The sequence below is a fragment of the Pezoporus wallicus genome, unplaced genomic scaffold (assembly GCF_028554395.1).
Source record: "Pezoporus wallicus isolate ANWC-B61680 ecotype Strahan unplaced genomic scaffold, APGP_CSIRO_Pwel_v1 contig_3817, whole genome shotgun sequence".
Lineage (NCBI taxonomy): Eukaryota > Metazoa > Chordata > Aves > Psittaciformes > Psittacidae > Pezoporus > Pezoporus wallicus.
Genome location: NW_026635157.1, coordinates 9,880,193 through 9,889,574, shown reverse-complemented (window position 1 = coordinate 9,889,574; position 9,382 = coordinate 9,880,193).

Here is a 9,382-nt window from a genome sequence, read left to right as displayed (position 1 = left end):
GAGAAAGCTTGCTTACAGTATATGAGACTCTCACAGGACATACCTTGGTGATGGACAAACGGTTGGACAGAGCCTTGGTTGACATAATTTAGTGGGAGGTGTCCCTGCCCATGGCAGGGGGGTTGGAACTAGATGATCTAAAGGTCCTTTCCAACTCTAACTATTCTATGATTTTATGATTCTATGCCTGTATGACAGTGTAAGGTGGGGCTGAGATTTCTGTAGTTATGCCTGAGTTAGCATTAACCAGGGCAGCTCAGACTAGTATCACTGAAGCAGTGGGTTCAGCCTGGGCTCACTGCAAGGGGGACTGCAAATTGCATTTGGCTGTGGATTTGCTGACAGCATTGACAAGCCTCAACTGACTCAAGCGTCTTTGACTTCCTGCATTCCCCAACCGCTTGCTCTGCCCTTGCATCACCTACTGCGTACTTCTGGTACTGTTGCTTCTGCCATTTTCTGGTGACCCAGGTCCAGCTGAAGAGTGAGCAAGCTGGAAGTGCTCCCTAAGCTTCCTTACTTCAGCCTGAGAAGTGGGCAACTGTGCCAGGGTCAGTACATGCCTTGGTGTAGCTGGTGGGATAGTAAGCTAAGGGCTGGGTGTGCCAGGGCAAACTGCCTTTGCACTGACCATGCAGCCACAGCCCGAGGTGCAATGGTTAAGGCTCCAGGTGCCCACGCACAAGCTGTTGCCTGAATAGCAGGGGATGGTGCAGTTTCCACCCAGGGAATTAAGTGTAAATTGGAAGAAGTGGTAGAGCTCATGGCAACTGAGGGCCAGGACAGCCCCCTTTTCCATCTCGGACAGCTAAAGGCTTCCACAGATGAGACAATGCCATGGCTACCCCTCTGACTTCCCCAGTAACCTCACTCACACAGTTCTGAGCCATCCCAGTGGAGAGCCAGACAAAGTCAGATCCCGTGGCACTTGTTAAACTGGAGTGGGACATTTAAACTTCTCTTTGTTGTCTGACATGGCTGTTTCCCTTGGACAAGCTGACTGGTTAACTTTTTTTCCCCCTTTTGTTTTCTTCACTGGCTTAATTTTTATAAATTAAATGGTCATGATTCAGAGGCAGGAAGAGCAGAAAGTCTACCATGGATGTCTACCTTGATCTTCTATGCAAACCATAAGACTACTCTGATTTGGTCTTTGTTACACTCCTGGTCAGTCTTTTAGAAAAATCTAGTACAAGAAAAATGGGGCATGAACTGGCTAACTGGGCAGTAGGTGTGTGTGTGCAATGAATGGGCCAGCTGGCATCTGCGTTAGACAGAGTGAAGCTTAATCACAGCTGCCTTCCTCTGAGAGCATGAATGTGCACAATGTTCTGCCCAGTTGTCAGGCCACTTATTGGCTTGTCGTGTCTTTGGGATTTCTGTTTTCCTACTGCCTCACCTCAGTAACTTCGGTTGTAACTGGGCAAACATGTTGAAGATATTTTAAATTTGCCTGGGTGGGAGAGAAGTAGGAAAAACAAGGGATGGAACTGAAAGATGAACAGAGAGCCCAACTGCATAGACTGTGCTATCCCTAGGAAACCATGTGAAAAATACTTTATATTTGGCCAGGTTGATTTTCCAGCTTTTGAATTTGTTTGTTAGCTTGAAGCCTAATTGTCATATCTCTGTTCCCTATGTTTAAAAAGTGAACAGCTCCCATGCCAAAATACTTTTGAATAAACTAAATAATTCCTTGATTTCTCTCTCAAGAGACATGTTTTCCAGTCCATCAGTAATTTCTGTGGCTCCTTCCTGAATCTTCTGCATTTTCCCCAGCATCTTCCTTGAATTTGTAGGCATCAAAAGGGACAAACATTTCAGCAGCAGTCTCCCTGTGGGCATGACACAAATGTCTCTGTTCCTTTTGCTCTGTGCTTTTATAATCGGGATATAAAAGATGATATCAGGTGGTTTTGCCATCTTCGTTCTGAAGCTCATGTTCAGTAGATGACGCACCACGACTTCCACTATAGTCATCCCCAGGACTTAACTTGAAGTCTTTTGTAGAGACATAGTTTCATAATGGGCCACACCAAAATATAGATTATTTACTTGCATCTCATTTACTGACAGATACATGTTGCTGTGTATCAGAAACCTGTTTTCTTCATAGCTGATTAGTGCCCCCCCCCCTTTTTTATGTTTGCAAATGACTGCCTTTCTGTATGCTGTTAATGGTGAGTTTTAAATGGTATAATGCTAAAAATTGATCTCTGTGGGAACCAGTAGAAATACAACCATTACAATAAAAACCCCCGTTACGTTTTGAGACCTACCAGCCAGTTTTTAATTCACTTTGCCTCTTAATCAAAATGCCATGCCGCACCGCATCACACACCCTGCAGAGTCTATTACAACAGCCACAGTGAGCTTTTGCAATCAATCTTGTAATATTATCAACGGATAACAAGCGACTTTTTCATAATTGCACTTTGTTCAGCATTAGATATACTGCTTCCTTTTAAGTTTTTATTAGTTGACTGTCAGATCAGCCACAGACTATTTTACCTGGGATTAGTTTCAGGCTATCAGGCCTATAATTACATGGACATTTTTATTTGTCTTGCTTGAGAAGGTTGGCAAGATACGGCCGATTATTTGTTTTTTTTTCCCCACAGATGCAGCAATCAGTGTTTATCCAAGTTATAACTTGACTTTTTGGGGAATCTTTGTACTACAAGATGAGTGCATGAGACATCAGCTTTTTTGTCAGCTGGGAAACTGCTGGGTTCTGGTCCACTGCACAGCTCCTTTGCTATTGCTAGTCTGAAAATTTCAGAAGCTGAATGCTTTATCCTCCAAGGTCAGACAAGTCTTATCCATAAAGAAAGGAGTGAGGCAAACCTCAGATGTGATGCTGGGAGAGCAGGGGGAGAGCATGCAGGGATGCCGTGAGAGTGAGGGGAGTGTGGCTGTGGGCCACAGAGGCAGCATTGCCCTTGGGGTCCCTGTGCAGGACTCAATTCCTTATGTCATGCTTATCACTGCTGCTTCCCTGAGCCTCTGTTCTTTGCGCTTCTGACCTCTTTCAGGTGGTGTGAAATTCCTCTGTTCTCTGATCATTCGTGTCCCACCTTAGTTTTTCAATAGCTAGCGCTGGAAGGGGTAGAAACTAGAGCTTGCTGTGTTTCTGTTTCTTATTCTGTATCTACAAAAGAGACCTTGTATCTGCCAAAGAGTTCAACTGCTACTCAGATTTCCTGAAAAAAGCCCACCTTTTTCCACGTGAAGCTCATGGAGAGAGGCTGTTGCCTGTTTGAGATTTGTCTGCAATGGCAACATTGCTTTTCTATTTTTACCTTTGGCTTCCTCAAAAGGATTTTGACATGCATCACGACTGCAGTGGGAGGGGATTTCTAACTAGAGCCCAAAGCCAAGAACAATAGTTTTGGTGAAGCACAAGCCTGTGCTCATTTTCATTAACAGAGTGGGGAGTAGAGCTGAAGCTAGTACGAATCAGGAGAGCTGGTGTGTCTTCAGTGGACCGGTCCCTGGTGACATCTATTATGGATCTGACTCTGAAATGAACAGCAAGCTGCACGAGCAAATATGGGAGCAATTATTATTTCTGATTATGGAGAATGGGTAGGTTCTTTATATAGAAAGAATCAAATAAAATAGCTGAGATAATAAATGTGCCCTTTTGCCCTTCATAGGCAAGTAGAAAGTAAAATCAGCTATTTCATTAAAACAATTTGGCATTAGAACTAGATTTGTTGGGTCCTTGAGATCATGCCTAAGACCTTGTCCCAGTTTCCTGTTTTCCCGCGCCACCTGCACCTTTACTAGCCCCCTGGATAGCTGTAAAACAAAGATGGTGCTGGAAAACAGGGTTTATTTATTTATTTATTTATTTTCATGAAACATCAGTTTTAAATCCCCTGTGTGAATAAATAATCCATATGCTACTTGAATCTTTCATGACACGAATCCCAAAAACCAACTTGAAAAGCTTTCTCTGTTGTTTTGGAACTAGGTCAGAAAACTAGCTCAGGGAATTTTTAATGAGCTAGGCAGCCTCCCAGCTCTGGGTTACTGGTTCAAACACGAATCAGGTTAGTAGGGAACAGAATTTTTGCTGCAGCTGAAGAATTAGGCTCAATCCTCACCCCACCGACCATCATTGCCATGGCAATAGTGGCATAATGAGCACAAAACTTAGGGAAAATGGGGAAAGGGTCTGGAATATGAGGACTGCTCAATCTCCTTAACAGCTGCTCCTTAGTCCGTGCCTTAGCTTGGACATTACTCTCCTGTTCCCTTAATTTCTTTCAAAACCCTCTCCACTACCTCCAGCTGTAAGGGGGCCATTAACCTCAGTTGGCACAGATAATGAATTAACTACTCTTGTCAAAGGAGATCTTAACACAGTCAAACAACATCAGTTAGCAGAAGTTGACAAAGTATCTTTTTCTGGAGTTCTGAATCTTCACTCTTGACAGAATTACAGTGCTTGATGTTGTCTTAATCAATACAGTAAGCCTATTTTTTACTCTTTATCACTGCTTATTACATCTTGGATAGACTGGCTCTGCCCAAATTTTTCAGTGTTTTTTTCCCAATAATTTTATTAAGATTTAACCTTCCATGCTTCCTTTCTTCCCCATGCTTTCTCTGCCTCTGTATCTTCTACAGATTAATAACAACTGTTTTGTACCACTGGTGTGAATCACAGAAGAACCTTAAGGAAAAAGCTCAGGGAGAGGAAGTGGGATCATGGAAATGCAGTTGATGTGATTTGTACTTTTTGGGTATTTTTAGATGGATCTGTTAACATACACAGAGCAGGTTTTAGGGCTGTACCTCAATCTGTCTGACTGAGACATACATGTTAAAAAATCTCATAAAACTCAATAGCAAGACTTTCAGGCTGCTCACAAATCTCAATTTCCTCTTGTCCAGCTGCTGGGAATGAGAAGATCTCCAAACAAAACAGTATCTGTCTAACAGAAGGGAACCAATTAGTATAGTAGGACAACCAGTAAGGAACGCTTCTTTTTTATCCCAGGATAGTAAAAAAGGTAAGGTGTCTTTCAGACGTCACAGCCAGAGGGAGTTGTTTCCTGTAGGACCTAACCCAGTCATTAAGAAGCCAGGGGAACGAGTCTCTTCATGTGTATGTCAATGGAAACTGTTATTATGCCCTAAATATCCAAGCATGGCAATTTTTTTATGCTAAAGGGAGGCTGTGAATTGCACTGGAGGAATTTTACTGGGTTAATATAAAAAAGGACTAGCAATAAGAAAATAGAAATAAGAACAGAAAATATTTACTATTTTATTTTACTTATTTCTTTTGCCAGCTGAAGAGCAAAAATGGATGTATTTACTGAAAAGATTTTGTGAACACTACAGATAATACCAAAATAGGCACTCCAAATATAGTGACCTGTTTACAGTAAGGTATCTAAGTGTTATTTAGGGTGGAGTAGGAAAACTAATTCTCTTCTCTCTCCCAGCTAAACCAGTAAGGCATTTAAGATCCTTTGGATTACCTGGAAAGAGAAAAGCCAAGGTTAGGGCTGGCTGAATGACTCAGGAAAAGCTAGTTTTGGAGGAAGGAAGAAAGGAAGTCCTAACGAGACAAGCTGTGGAGACCCTAAGCATCAAAGCAGAATTTTTGGGATGGGAAACGGGAAAAAATTGGCAGGGTTAGAAAGGCTAGAAGGAAGGCCATGAAGTCTTGACTCCACTCACTTTAGGGACCTTGTGACACTAAATAAACTATACTCCAAGAAAAGCAAAATTATGTTTGAAGAGGGGTATAAATAGCTTATTTCTCAAGCTCAGCAGGCAACATAATTGACTGGTCTCTGCTTTTTGGCACCAAACTCAGTATTATTAAAACTTAGGGAAAAAAGAACATATAATAGCTTACTTAGAGACGCAGAAGATGGTTAGTAAAAATCAAACAGCTGTTTGCAGAGACCTGGAAATAATATAAGACTGAAGGAGACTGCCAAGGTCACTGAACCGCAGATACCAGCAATTGTATCAGGTGATCCTTTTCCTGGATTTAAGTAAGGGACAACCATTTACGCAGATGACATTTATTTGATTTTTATCTATGTCAGAGTTTGACATGCTAGGGTATTTTGTCCTAAATCCAGCAGTATCAGAGTCACGTCTGAAGTGCTGGGATGAGAAGAAACTTCCTGGGGTGTAATTATGGACAAATGGCCTTTGGCAATTTCTCGAGTGAAATGGTACAAGAGAGAGCATTGGGCTAGTCTTTTCCCAGGTTGCAGTTCTTAATTTTTTAGTTCACATCTGCTTTCCTAACAGGAACAAATCTGGTTTTAGGCAGTAAGGATGAGTATTTCAGGTATGTAGTTAATGATAAGAAAGTTTCCTCCGGTTTGGATATCTGGACGCATGTTGCCCTAGCTCTATAATACTTAGTTACAAAAACGAGCAACTGGTGAAATGCCATATGTAAAGGTGAACATGTCTCAGTGCATTTTGATTTGCCTGTTGCTTTTTACTTTGAGTTTCTTTTGCTTGAGTTTCTGAGGACTCCAAATTTCTGCTCCCAGAGAAGACCTTGCAATCTGATAAGTACAAGTGATTTGTTCCAGTTCTGATCAGGCTAAACACGCGCGTTTTGTTCTTTATGTTTCAACAATGAAGGCATTGTGGTAGGGCATGGCTCCTTGCCACCTGGGAAAGAAAGAACAGAAAGAGCCCAGCGCCAGGGCAGCCATGTGGCTGAATGCCATGTCAGTTGGTGTTTTCCGGGCACTCTGGGGCATGTCACTGTGCCAGACATCCATGAATATTGCACCATTAAACCCATAAACACTACCTACTGCTGGTGTGCAAAGACAAGTCATGAGTTTTCAGCAGACTGAAGTGTGATCGAAGGAAACTGTATTGACTTCCTTATAGCAAATTGTTTAAGTAATTATAAGCAAAGCCTGTGAAATCTTGACACCACCATGCTTGCTGCTGCTCTCAGTTGCTCTGCAGTTCCTCATAGAGGACAGCAGGATCCAGAACAGGAAGGTAGCTACATTCTGGGACTGCATTTATGGTCCCAAAGCTGGGAGAGAATATTATTCCTGCAGACACTTCTGCAACCATCCTTCACAGATAACTTTAGCAAGCACCTGCAGGAGAAGAAAAAGTCTTTCCTTCTTGGAGGGGAACTTCAGTGAAGGGAAGGGATTCATGGGGCTTTTCTAGGTAAATTCCAGCCATCCAAAATAAACTTTTAGAGCCCAGAAACTCTCAGGCTTTTGGGGGGAGCAAAGAAAAAAAAATAAATTTTTAGTAAAGTTTTGAGACTGAAAAATAAAAAAAATCAACCCCCAAAATTTGAGATTGAAACAGTCACCAAGAACACTGAGATACAGCCCTTGATCACTTTCATTAAGTCTGTTCTTTATCTTTCCACCTCTCTATTTGTTCTCCTGGTGCTTACTCCACTTTCTCATTTTCCTCAAGACAGGTACATTCCTGCCTCATAGAGAAGGAAAGAAGGGGTAAAAAGTGCCAAAAAGTCATACTGGGGTGAAAAGGTATGGAGATAAAGGAAAGATGAAAAGGAAAGTAAAAAAGGACAGAAATTTGGTCTGTGTATCTTATGCCCTATGGACTTGAATCTCCCCTTCTCCAAGGTGTGTATGACACAAGGATCTTCCTGGGCCATAGGGTGTGTGTTCTCCTATTACTGTGCAATGCCCTCAGTATTCAGTTCAAAAGTATTCAGTTGCTGTCTTTAAGAGGAATTTGAGTTTTACTTCTCACTATTCGGCAGGAAGGCATATCAGCACTTCATAGCTTTGATGCTTAGAAATCTCCTAGGGTCATTGTTATAAATGGCTGGCTCCTATACGTATATTCTTGTGACAATGCTGTCCTTTAGCTTCAGTAACTCCTTTCATGGTTATATCATTTTGGTACCTCATAGCCATGAGTAATGAATGCACGTAGGTCTTGGTCTTGTTAATGATAACATGCAGTGGAAACATATATTGTGAACTTTAAATTTGTGTAGCTGAATAGTAGGCGTGACATTTAGGTACTAAGGGATGAGTGTTCTTTTGATGCTTTTGGGCTGAGACATCTCAAAGTAGATACAATTAGCTTAAAATACTAAATGATATCTTAAAATTTTATGCTCTATTTAGACGCCTCCACCTGAAAATAAGTATTTTATCTTCTTACTTTTTTTTGCATTTTCTCTTACAATCTGAGGATTTCATAGACACTGTACCCTTTTCTTTGTGTCCATTTGTATTTCCTCTGTCCTTGTATTTTCAGCAGACGACCATATGGATTTGCTCTTCCAAAATCTCCCTACCAGTAACAGCAGCAGCAGCAAAGCTAAAGACTGAGAAACACCAGATACAGAGAAAGAAGATGGAGAATAAATATAGTAGGAAACAAACCCAAAAGACGCCTTCAAGGATCATTAGGGCACAGAAACTTATTAAACTCTCACAAAATAAATTAACAAAAAGCCACTTATTCAAAAAATGTCCCTGTACCCAAGACAATGAAGACTCTTCAGACGCTCAGTGAAAAAGCTGTGTGCCCTATTGTGGTTCTCAGTTCTTCATTTAAAATACTGCTCTCAGGTAACAGTTGTACTCATTAAGAAATGCAATCAAAACTTGTGTCTAAAACTCCATGCTGTTAATAGTCAGCAGTTCATGGTCAACTTCACTCTTTTCTCGTGCAGAATTGTATACTAAAGATCAAACCAAACATTGGTTTACAATGTGGACCATCAGGAGCCCTAGTGTGTCCTAAAGAGAGCTTCTTGACTCACAGCCCTTCATCTTTGCTGCAATGAGATGGAACTTTTAAACTGTATTGCGAGTCTAGGAGTACCAGAGACACTGCAATCTTGCCACAAATGGTGAGCAAAGGACTCCCTCCTGTTTTAAGAATTTGTCATAAGACATCAGAGCTAAGGACATCTTTGCAAAGAAGCCTGCTTGGATTTTGTCAGAGTGAGGAGTGCAGAAGTTATTATTACTTCAAGGTCTTCGAAGGTGGACAGGTTTTTTTGGTTTGACCATTTTCCTTTTTTCACTCTTAAGCTCATTTCATAGATGTGAAGTCACAGACTGCACGTTACTGAGTAAAAAATCATTTTGATGCCAATGGGATTCCCACCCACCCCCCCCCACGGCCTTGACTCAGTGCTGCAGGATTGGCCTGACATTAGGATCTCTGGAAATTCCAGATAGCACACTTATCTGTCCTGCCCTGCTGACAGCTATTTATACCATTTTCTCTTTCTGGAAGATCAGCAGTTTAACCTGGTAGAACAAGGTGCTGGATTCTGCAGGACACGTGTAAGCCAAAGGGTATTAAAAAAAAACCCCAACAAATTAACCAAACCAACCTAACTTCAAAAGCAATCACT